At 41.5% G+C, this 12,598-nt stretch overlaps 2 protein-coding genes across 8 annotated transcripts in view; one reads left to right on the top strand and one right to left on the bottom strand.

The window, feature by feature from the left end:
• LOC126556360 (probable cGMP 3',5'-cyclic phosphodiesterase subunit delta) overlaps positions 1-1,761 on the bottom strand; it is a 441,422-nt gene extending 439,661 nt beyond the window's left edge. Inside the window, exon 1 of the mRNA XM_050211626.1 lies at positions 1,757-1,761. The gene's annotated coding sequence lies outside the window, so the exon portion shown is untranslated. The remainder of the gene's footprint in view (positions 1-1,756) is intronic.
• Positions 1-12,598, top strand: part of LOC126556322 (ras-related protein Rab6) — a 467,299-nt gene that overhangs the window by 332,112 nt on the left and 122,589 nt on the right. The window lies entirely within an intron of this gene.

Raw genomic sequence — 12,598 nt, forward strand, 5'->3', positions numbered from 1 at the left:
CTTTAGTCCAGAAATTCCTTTTAGGCCGTCCACACAGACAGAGGAGGCGTGGTAGGCCCAGATTGAGATGGGAAGATAGCGTGGAATCATCCGCCATCAAGGACGGGATAACGGATTGGCGGACGACGGCGCGGGACCGTGAGCGGTTCGGGAAAACAGTACGTTATCTCAAATGCTGTTAGTTTTGTAAAATAAAATTTGATATTTTATTAATGAAAGAAGTTACAAGTATGTTGAGCTCCTGCTAAAGTTGAAAAACTGATTCAATAACTTGGGTTCAGCACGTCGCGTCTCGGTTGGTCTCGGTCTAGGGCTGCTGTTCTCAATCCTTCCACCGGCTGCATCCGATCTTCGACAGGTTTGATACCACTTGATCCAGCTAACAGGATCAAATGGACTCCTCTTCTCATCATATGACCCAGTTATCGTATCCTTTCGATTTAGACTACCGTCAGGATATCAGCACCGCCAAACAGCAAGCAAGCTCGTGGTTCATTCTCCTTCGCCACACGCCTCACTCGCACACACCGACTCGTACCCGTAGAGGACTATAGGACGTATCAGTGTGCATTTCGTGTGTTGTTGAAGTCTTCTGGAACGCAGAAGTTTGTGGAGTCCGTAGTTGGCACGATTCCCCTGAACTACGTGCCTTCGGAGTTCGCTTGTCCGAAGCTACGATCGTAACAGGGTAGAAGAATTCCTCTACCGCCTCAAGATCGTCATCGTCATCGTTTTGCCGAGTCGGGTATCAACGATAAGAGCGAGAGTCTTAGGCGTTAGTAAGCTGTTATTAGATCGACTTACTCTGTGTTAACCTTGCACGAGGCTAATTTCGTTTTCATTCATTCCAACCCTTGTCCTTCTCGACAGTTTGACCCCGTTGACAGCTCTATTGATTTTAGATTTCAAAGAAAACTATAACATATGAATTAGCTTTCGAAAACCGCACTTCGGAGAAGAAAATCATTGAAAACTATTTGTTTTATTGGAATTCTATATATTTTACATACAATGAAATCCACATGTCACATACGCTTAGGATACACACGCAAACTTAAACAGTCTGACCTCACTAGACGTTATCATTATCACATCTCCATTTCTTGTAATACTAATGAACTGCGGTTTCGAGTGAATTTCACGAATCATAATACAATCTACAAACTACAACCGTTTTTCAGGTACTTATTCCATTCGTGAAAACATAGAGATAAATTCTAGAAGCGATCGATATTGTATTATGGATGGATACAAACAATCAGTTCAAATACAGTGTAGATTGTTTAGATTGTTTTGCAAATGTTTGCTTTCCAGGAAAGGAACTAATTATAAAATTTGCTTGCAATGACGTACCTAATCTGATGAATTTCAATTTGACATTCAGAGAACAATGCATCACATAAAGTACAAAGGTTTTTGTTTGCACTGGCATCAACTTGAACAACCAAAAATTAAATATGAATTAAAGTTTCAGCACTCGGTAAGAATAGTTTCAATTTCCTGTTTGGAGATTTTTGTATTCATTTTATTCCTTTAAACTTCGTGACTAAATGGCATATTGTTTAACATGTAGGCAAAGAACTGAAAAGAAAAACTATAAGCGACATCCAGTCAACACATGGGATCCACAATTGAGGCGAGTGCATTATCCAAACGTAAATTCCAAACAGCAAAACTGAAAACGAAACCACCACCCATAAACATCAACCACCTTCTCCCCCTTTCCCGGAGCCTGAGCCTGGCCCAAACCAACGACCTACCGTGCTACAATATCAGCAATTTATGATTGTGGTCAGCAATATGGTTATTTTTTATGGTAGCCATTCTTTTTGCCGTCACCCTTGAACGAGTCTCGGAGTTTCACACATTTTTTTTTTGTCGTACTTGCTTGGGGGGAATGTTGTATTTTTTTTTTCTATTTTATTTGCAGTTTATTTATTATCATACACACACGGGGGGGGGTTTTTTTATCTGTGATATTACCCGTTGCTTATCCACATGAAGCAAACCTCCGCCTCCACATTGCCGAACATTTTCACGGTGGTACAGTGTAACCGCGAGTGCACAAAATATCCTCCCGGAAGTGCATTCCGCCAGTGGGCGCTTCACCGAGACGCGTGGCAAGCGTTCGAAGTCGGGGTGGTTTTGTTCTGAAATTTGTTTGACATTTATTTTATGCGTTTTTCCACATTTGGCTGATATTTTTTCTCTCCCTCTTTCTGTCTCTCTCTCTCTCGTTCTCGCTATTTCTTTAAATTATGCATAGGTCGAGAGAGCGCACAAAGCAAACAGACGTCCCCGAATGTAACTACTTTCCATTTTACTGGCTGGCTGGCTGGTGTTTTGTGGCAAGTTTTAATTGAATGAACCCGGATGCTGACCGGAGCAGTCCGCCCCATTGGAACAAGTGTGAGGGGGGCGGAGTGGAGTGCCCGGATTGATGGGTTAGTTTGTTTTTACTCTAGCTGGTTTGCATCTGGTGCAATATTCATGCACCGGTTTTTGCAAAACTATCGCGCCCCAGCTGATAAGGAATAAATTTAAAATTGGCTTCACACTTTGATTGCGTTGCGTTCACACTCCACTGTTGGGGATGCAATTTGCTAATGAAAAAATCTCACCCATCCCCAACGGTGATTTGATGCGAATGTTTTGGGGCGAATAATTCAATGAGTACAGCAACAGCACAAAAAAAAGAAGTAATATTACCCAAAACATCCCAGTGACGAGTGTTTGCCACCACAAGCATCCGATAATCTACAGGCACAAGCGGCCGGATGTTGAATATGCGTAACCACTTTCGCGGCACCGTGGAAGGAATGCATCCGAACAGATTAATTAATAAACATGTGGTATGTTGCACGCGGTCCATCCTGTCCAATACCTGGTTGGTTTGTTTGGTTAGGATAATCTGAGAGTTTTTTAAAAGCAATTGCCCTCATTTCGAGTCGTGTTTTGCATAATTTGATTTCGATGTCCTCTCAACGAAATGTTTTGTTATTTTATTTTTTTAGACTTTTCCGAATTTTCAGTACCATAAATAATGGTTCTTTTCTAGTAGCTTACCGACTAAAGGTAAATTTTAGAGGAAAAATTATGAGATCCTCGAACTAAAAAACGTTGCTTGTGATTAAGTAATTGGAACTGTAGGCGAACGTCTCTATATTATTATTATCTATATATCTATATTTTCTGTATATAAATGAACGCAACCCCGAATCGAATTTTGTCTTCGTCGTCGTAGCTTAGCAACAGCGAGCGAAGAAAGGAAGGGCGGGGATACCTCCAACGAGCACTAGATTGCTCGATTGGTTGCGCTACTCTATTGCTGCAAGTTATCTGATTTATTTTACGTTAATAATAAATTTGTAATGGAAAAATATCGCCAAATTCTGGACTTATGGATTATTAGATTATTAGAACAAATTACAAAATTTTAAATTCGACTAAGGAAATGGGTAAGGAAGAGGAGCTAGATAGAAAGAACTCACGAAGACGATTGGAAAAAGTATCAAAACAACTTCGTCTTCTTCTTCTTCTTGTTCCTCTTTTTGGTTTAACGACCTTCCTGAGGTCACATCGGCTATCAACTTTCTTACTAGACTTGCCGATACCACAATTGGGCCTTCCCTAACTTATTTACAATTGATTATGACGGTCCAATGCCGTATTTTCAGCCTTCCCTAACTTATTGCTCGCAAAAGAGGATCGTGCACACCAACAGAAGATATCCTTGATGCAATCCCAAGGAAAAGACGAGAACGACTACTGTGCGTAAAGATTAATGGATGAGAGTGAGGATGGAGCATCAATGGCACTAAGGAGAAGGGAATCAATAGGGTATGCTTGACCATGTGTGCGACAAGATTCTAAGGGCTTCAGACCCAGCAAGTGATAGCGTACAGGATACAATGGCAACGCTGAAACACAAGTGCCAAATACATTGCGCATGACAAAACGATTGAAAGTCCTCTGAATCCGCTCCATCATTGTTATAGTTTCCACCCTAGAGGTGGACCAAATTACTGAGGTATATTCTTTTTCTATTCTTGGACAATTAACATAATTCATAGAATGAAGAATTAACACATCGTGCGTTTAAGCGATTTTTTCCAATTCGCCAGAACAAAGAAACGAAACGAAGACCCATGGCAGCTGTAAACAAATGTTAGCACATATACAGTGCTGGGTATTCCAAATCGGACACTTCGAATTCACCCGTTTTCTCTGTATTTCAATGCATTTATTGGTTTCTTAGAATTGGTTTCACATCATCAAAAGCGTGCAGTGGGCTTCTTCTATTTCTCTTCTAGACGGTGATGCGAAAAAAAGAATTGAAAAAGGTCTTTTCTACGAAAATAATGCAGTTCAAATGAGAAAAGTCTTCATATCGCGCTAGGCATCCAAAGTCGGACACTGTGATTAACTAGGAATTGTCGTATGATTTGAACAAATTAAGCGAAGATCAAGCTAGAACGCATCACTTCTTTCAGTAGCGACTCAATGATTGGTAGAACAAGTTCGTTTCAACAACGTGGAAGCAAACAACTGTTGAAGTTAGAAAAATTGTGATTTCTAACATGGAAAAGGGTAGACGTGTTAGAGAAATCAGTGAAATTGCCAATATTACCAAATCTACAGTCCACGACATAATAGAAAGATACAAAAATGAGGGTAGAATTGCTAATAAAACACCAAACAACGAATCAAAACGCAAAATTAATGATAGAGACGGACGACACATTATTCGACAAATTCGAAACAATTCTTTCCTGATCTCAGTTGAACTAAAAAACAACATCCGATATATTCGTAACATTGATGTAGATTCTTCAACAGTTCTTCGTTGTATAAGAAAACAAAATATTTTCGGAAGGGTTGTAATAAAAAAAACCAGTCATATTGGAAAAGAATAGAGTGCTTCGGCCCGAGTTTGCCAAAAAGTATATGGACAAAGACATAACATTTTTAGTCGAAGGTAATCAGATCTAACCCGATTCAAACCTAATTCTTGCATTGTATTATGTGTGTTATTATAGTTTTTGGTAGGTTCTACTCACGGACGAGACAAATATTAACCTCTACGGATCTGATGGTCACCGCTACGTGTGGAGAAAACCTGGTGAAGAATTAAATGGCAAATTTACCATTAAAACAGTAAAACACGGTGAAGGCTCCGTCATGCGATATGGTTGTATGACATCAAAAGTAGTTGGCAAATTACATGTTATACGTGGAATCATGGATGCTACGCATTTCATCGAAATTCTTAAGGCAAATGTTCAGCCAAGTGTTGAACAATTGGGTATTGCAGATGATTATATGTTCTATCAGGACAATAATCCGAAGCATAAGGCATGGACGACACGAATGTGTTTGTTGTACAGCTGCCCATCAGTGTTAGCTACTCCTCCACAGTCACCAGACCTAAATATAATCGAGCATGTTTGGTACCAACTAAAAAACAATGTTGCAAAACGCATACCTTTCAATTCGAAAAGGTTGGTGGAAATAGTAAACGAAGAATGGCATAAAATCGATTCAAATTTTTGCTTGAAATTGGCCCAAAGTATGCCAAAAAGATTGCACCAAGATGCTCATTTAAATGCTACTAAATATTAATATAGCTTTTTTCAAATACATTACACGGTGTCCGACTTTGAATGTCCAGCGCGATATGAAGACTTTTCTCATTTGAGCTGCATTATTTTCGTAGAAAAGAGCTTTTTCAATTCTTTTTTTTCGCATCACCGTCTAGAAGAGAAATAGTAGAAGCCCACTGCACGCTTTTGATGATGTGAAACCAATTCTAAGAAACCAATAAATGCATTGAAATGCAGAGAAAACGAGTGAATTCGAAGTGTCCGATTTTGAATACTGAGCACTGTACAACCGAGCAAAGGTCCCATACCAGCTGATGTTCAACCACCTGATGTCCGCCGATCAGGTTCGGCTCTGGGATGGATGTGGGACTACCATTAGGACCAAGCGAAAATATGAGCTTAAGTTTGAGTAGCGCCGTGTGAACAATCGGTATACTCTGAAGGATGCAATGACAGTCAAAGCGGGAGAAGGACCAGTTGCTTGAGACCCAGAAGTTACTACAGAAGCCGCTAACAAACTGGCTTAATGTCCAGCCAAAAAGACCACATATTTCGGAGCGAAGCAATAATCCTTCCAAGGGACATGCAGGAGGGAATGAGATGTGAATTTCCGCGATTATTCTCAAAACGCCAGAAAGAGGAGCGATTTTAGCGTGGACGTGATTGCATCAAGGAGACACTAGTATTGAAATGGTGATGGAAAAATATCAGATTCTAAAACTTTAGCAAAAGTACATGAAGAACAAATACCACAACAATTTATTACCTTAAATCGGAACACTTTTTTGAAAACCTAATGGGGCAGATTCGTGGGCACAGCAGAGTTAACGGGCACAAAGGTAAATAAATTATGAGTAACAACGTACATTGGAACGAAGATTAAAATTCGGCAATAAACAGCATAACTGTAATGATGATACTGACTTTGATTTGAAACTGCATTTAAGAAGTGAATTTAAAAAAAATATTTTCTAACACTCACTGTTTAAAAAGTTGAAGCTCTGCTCAACCAATCATTCTTTGTTCTCGTCGAGGTGATATTGAACAAAACGCACATCATCACCACGACCAACCATCAACAAAGGCAGTCCCAGCAGTAGCAGCGCGCTTAAAACCTTACCAACCTTTCACTCACTGTCCGGTTACCCATTGTAACAAACTTTTTGTGCAGTTTACAACCGACACATGCGACGGGCAGCTTCAGTGACCTTCGCCGAGCCATTTCGCCCAGCATAAGCAAACTACCACCGACGAGGATGTCTTTGAATATTTCACTGTAATAGAAATGAAGTTCCACACGAAGTACGGAGCAACAACAACAAAGTATATAGTTCACGGGGATGCCATCCTTGCCGGTTGTTATTCCCAAAACCAGAACCATGGATTGCGTGCAGTGCACGATCAAAGTTGCACCCGCAAGACGTTCGGTGGCATGCTCGGTGGGAGAACAAAAGCATAACCAAGAACCACAAGGACGGTGCAGCAAACGTGGCGCGTGGGGTTCCTGTTGCACAACGTGCATAACGTGACAGCATCAAAGCAAACGCCGGGCACCCGTTGTACAGCTGACTTGCGGTTAAATTGCACGGTGTTTGTAAATATGTTGCTTACATTGGGTGGAATTTCTGAACGATTTAAAATGATACCGTGTGCCAGTTACCAGTTCCTGTTGCGAAGATACATCTTCAAATTGAGTGGAATGCTTTAATCATGTGATGAAAGAAAGAGTTTGTGGGGTTGTTTGTTTGATTATGTCAGAGAGAAAAAATTGCAGCAAGCAGAAAAGTAACTCAGTACATATAACTGGAAATGAATATAGCCTTGAAATATAATCAAATAATTCTGTAAGCAGAAGATACATGGAGCGGCCAGGTGGAGCAGGCGACAGATGCGCCAATCTTTACACGGCAGGAACGGGGTTCAAATCTCATCCCGACCATCCACCCGTAGTGAGGACTGATTAACCAACTACGTGGTATCGGCAAGTCTAGTTAAGCCATTTGATGGCCAGCGTGAACTAGAAGGTCGTGAAGAAGAAGAAGAAAATGATCTAAAAGTTGCGGCTTGACTAATAAATACAGCGCTACTTACGTCAAAATTATTTTCCAATTCCTTATATTCTTCTTCTTGGCTTTTCGATCTTCTATGTCCCGCCGGCCATCGAAATGGATTTCTAGACTGCCGATACCACGTAGTTGGATAGTCAGTCCTCGCTACGGAGGAACGGTCCGGATGGGATTTGAAACCCGGTCCTACCGTTTGAAAACCGGCGCTGCTGTCACCTGCACCTCCGGTCCAACCCAATTGTAATTGCTTATGTTTAACATTAATTGGTACTTCGGTTCTATGTTTAACCCAAGATTTGAAATTATATCAAACATTGAACAATTCAATCAGAATTCAATCACGACGTTTACCTTTTGTGTTCACGTTCAAGCAGATGACATAACTAATGCTCGTGCTAACGATATATCCATCATAACAACGAAAGAAGAAAAAAACGAATCAGTTAAGCAAACTTTCGATGACTTTGTAACATTTATTACTTTAAAATTGTGGTCAATTTGGTCTATTTTTTCTACCAACAAAGGACAAGCACCTAAGCTAACATCAATGCTAGGAAAATTCGTATGGCCTGAAGGAGGTGTGAGAATAAGCATGACCCAGTTGACACTTCCAAAAGCAAAAAGAGGACTAAACCTTCTTACACCGGCTTTGAAACTGAATTCATTCCTAACAAACATACATATTAACGAAAAATGTTTCGTGCCCTTCAAGCAACAACGTTTAGAATACTCAGGAAACCCTATGAATAATTCCAAACTACATGTCTTGGTATTATTCATATTGGAAAATTGTATGGCACAATATAATTAATAATAAACTAAGTTCTACGCAAGGAAGTAATTACTACATGCTAGCAAACGAAAAATTAAAACCAAATTACAGCAATTTCAATAGGAGATTTTAAAATGTTTTTATTTGGTAATTTTAAGTATTTCAAGTATTCCTTAAACATCAACTGCAACCTAACTCACACATTCCGCTAACAGTAAGGTCGCCAATCACAACTTCACGTCTTCCAAACCTTATTAAATTGGTTCAGTGATCCTGACGCCTACAAACGCATAGCCAAAATAACCTTGTAAGGTTATCGCAGAATCTAATCGCTACATTCCGCCATCGGCAAGGTCGCCAGTTACGACTTTAGATCTGCTATACCAATTTTTGTTACTTCGTAAACCGAACTAGCGACTGGCACATGTCTATGCCACCGTTTCGAACGTTTAACTAACAAAAACAAGTAAATATAACAAACTATAATTAACTAATCGGACTATAGTGCGTACAAACTACGGGAAGGGAGAGCGGAAGGGATCCAAAGGACGAGTCCGAGTGTATATACCCCACATACGAAAAAAACACCTAAGAAATCATCGATTAAAATGTAAATTAGAATGTAGTCCTAGAAAAGTTAGACGTAAAACTAGAAATTGATGTATCAAAAAATCAATATTCATTTTTTATTTTTTTCCCTAATAGTTCTATACCCGTTTCTTAGTAAATCACTTAACTTATCTCTTAAATTTGACAAACAAACAGTGAACGGAAGAGACGGCCTATTGAGATAGTGTGGTTGAATAAAGAATCAAAAGGAATCAAAGCTGGCTCATCCATTACTCGCCAAGAACAACATCACAGAAGCCTAACCACGAACCTGCATCAGAGGACCTTTTCGCGGATGAGAACTTAGGCGTGCATCGTCAAATGCGAAAAACCGCATTGCTTGAGGTGAAAAGGTCCATCGTCGCCGGAAATGTTTTATTCGTAGCCCGGTTGAAAGTATATTAGCGGAAAGTGGAAAATGCAAATGATACGTTTCACTACAGATTTCGTCGGAAGCTATCAAGCTGGATTTTTTGAAGGCAAATCGACAACCGACCAAATATTTAAACTAAGGCAGATCCTCCAAAAATCCCGGGAACACCAGATTCCTACGCACCAACTGTTCATTGATTTCAAGGCGGCCTACTATACCATAGATCGGATCGAATTATGGAACACCATGCAGCAGTACGGATTCCCTGGGAAGCTGGCACGGCTGCTAAAGGCCACTATGAACGGGGTGCAATGAAAGGTGAGAGTTTCGAGCATGCTGTCGGAATCGTTCGAATCTCACCAGGGTCTGAAGCAAGGTGACGAACTCTCCTGTTTGTTGTTCAACATCGATCTGGAGGGTGTCATGCGAAGCGCGGACTTCAACATCAGGGGCACGATTTTCACCCGATCTCTTGAATTCCTTGGCTTCGAGGATGACATCGACATCATCGGACGAACAACTGCGGCGGTGTGCGAGGCGTGCGCCCGACTGAAACTTGAGGCCAATATAATTGGATTGATCATCAATGCGACAAAGACTAAATACCTGCTTGACAGAGGCTCTGACCGTGAAAGAGCCCGACTCAGAAGCAGAGTATCAGTTGCGGCGACGATCTCGAGGTGGTAGAGGAGTTTTATTATTGTGTCTTGCAGACACGAGAATGGATCCGCAACCTCTAGAAGACCAACACAGGCTCTCCATTCTCGACTCTTACTCAATACGTCCAGGCTGGTAAACTTGTCTTTCGAATATCAGAGCACGGGTAAATAAACCACGGGGGACGATGGCAGACAAGGCTAAATTGAGAAGGGTTTGAGTATTCCGGGTAACTGGGGTGTCTGAAAGACCGGAGGGGGGGGGGGGGATAGCTGGAGAGTAAACAAAACTGCCACGGAAATCAGAATTTTTCATCTCACCTCATAAAACCTATCGCCCTGGGTCGACTGTACCTTTGCAGACCCAGCTCTCGCATATGCCTCTGAGGCTGAGGACCGGACGACCCAGCTCAGAAAGTCCTTTTAGGCCGTCCACACGGACAGAGGAGGCCTGATAGGCTCACATTCAGATGGGAGAATGGCGTGGAATCAACCGCCATCAAGGCCGGAATAACGGATTGGCGAACGACGGCGTGGGGCCGTGAGCGGTTCCAGATTCTGCTGCGGCAGGCCAAGCCCGCAAAGCGGTTGTAGCGCCTGATGAGAGTAAAGAAGAGTCGAATTGTCAAGGAAAACTTTAATGCCAACGATCGACACTCGTGTGATCAAGTTATACGTGTTTATCAAAGCGTGAGTTTGAGGCAAGCGGCTTATTTAGACAGTGTGGTTGAATAACGTATCAAAAGAAACCAAATCTGGCCCATCCATTACTTGCCCTGAGTAAATTATCCAAACCGATTAATACCTAATGTTTAAAGAGAAAATTAATTTTTTTTTTAAAAGAGATCCTTTCTCCAACCATACCTAGCCTTTGTCGATTCCCGTCGACTAATAACTTCGCAATTGGTTTCCACACATCAACCCTACATGTCGTTCCCTAATTTCCATCAAACACACACACAAACTCATGACACGCATCGTCATCGAGCACTTTAGACGCTCATCGTTTAATGTCGCGTTTTCCACGCCACGTTCCCAGTCGACAGATTCTACCGAGTCGTCAAAATAATTAATCATACACTCTCAACCCTAAGTCCGTACGTACGACAACAGCCGCAGCCCAGAACCGCACCATGTGCTCAAGTGCGCTTGTAACCGAAAAAAAAAAACGAGACGAAGAAAAACATATCCCACCGCCAGTTGTAGTGGCGATATCCTTGCCGTGCGGGGATCGGCTACAGGCTGGGTTGCGCTCACGAGTGGTCTACAAGTGTGGTGCTACATGTTTCGGTTTGCCTTTGACCCGTCCGCGTCCTTTCTCCGAGCAGGTTGTCGCTTTTCCCTTCTGGTGCGCTTGCCTCCTAATCCTTCGTTAGGTCTTAAATATTTCGAAATGAAAAAAAAAGCAATACTCCAAACGGATGCACTTGAAGATTTCATTCTTGTGCATGTTTACTTTTGTAAGGATTGTGACGTTGCGAGCCAACCTGCAACGACGTTTTTGGCTGTGCATATACATATTTCATTTAGCGCTTTTTGGCTCCCCATTCGCAAGCTGTGACCGCTGTTTTGCTGCAAGACTTGCAGGATGAGGCGCTCACTCGCTTGGGCAAAATCTCGGCTTCAGACGGTGAAACCATCTGGCGCAACCTGAAAGAATCATTTTCACCAGGAATCCCTACACACCCACCAGACCGTAATCGAACAAGTTGCACTCAAAGAGATTAAAGCAGTTACCGAGTACCGGCTTCGTCATTTGCCCTTTCGAATGGTTATATTTTTTTATTTCTTCTTGCATCTTCACAAAACCCCTGATGTACGGTGCGAAATCCGAGGATAGCCGGGGTGGACGTAAGCAGATCGAAGCATTGAATCGAGCACATGAAACACGCTTCGTTGGCGTCTCAATTACCACCCTCGCGGAAGGGCAGATTTCAGATTTCCAAATGCCCCGTCGTATTCTGGTGCTGGTCAGTCATGAGGAGAAAGAGAAGAAAAAAAACAAGAACAAACGCAGTTCCGTTCCACCAAATCGGACCGAGGAAAAAGAAATACTTCCGCCATACGCTTACAACAACAACAGCAGCAACAAATAACAACATCCCTCTCGTGTTGAGGTATTATTCGGTAAAGGGCACACTTCCTGCGTACCATTTACCCGTAGCTACTACCCGGCCCGGTACCATTATCATTATCGTTATGAGAAATAATTTGGTAAATTGATATCTTCTTCCATTATTCGAACAAACGGTGCTTAAGACTAACGAATTATGTTTGTTGCTTTATGATGTTTTTTTTTTTTTTGTTCTGTATGTTTTGTTTATCCGAGTTTTCGTTTTTGTTTTCGCTAAATTATATTAGCATTTAAAGGATTTGCTTCCCTTTAGGCTGGGACAATCGTGGAAGTTTTCATTAATACTCGTTATGGTTGGTTTGTCATTTCCTGTAAGGGGTTCTTGTTCGATCCCTTTTTTCTTATGACTTTGTTTTTCTATGTTTCTTTTTTATTTGACGAGGGA

The sequence above is a fragment of the Anopheles maculipalpis genome, chromosome 2RL, assembly GCF_943734695.1.
Source record: "Anopheles maculipalpis chromosome 2RL, idAnoMacuDA_375_x, whole genome shotgun sequence".
Taxonomy (NCBI): Eukaryota; Metazoa; Arthropoda; class Insecta; order Diptera; family Culicidae; genus Anopheles; species Anopheles maculipalpis.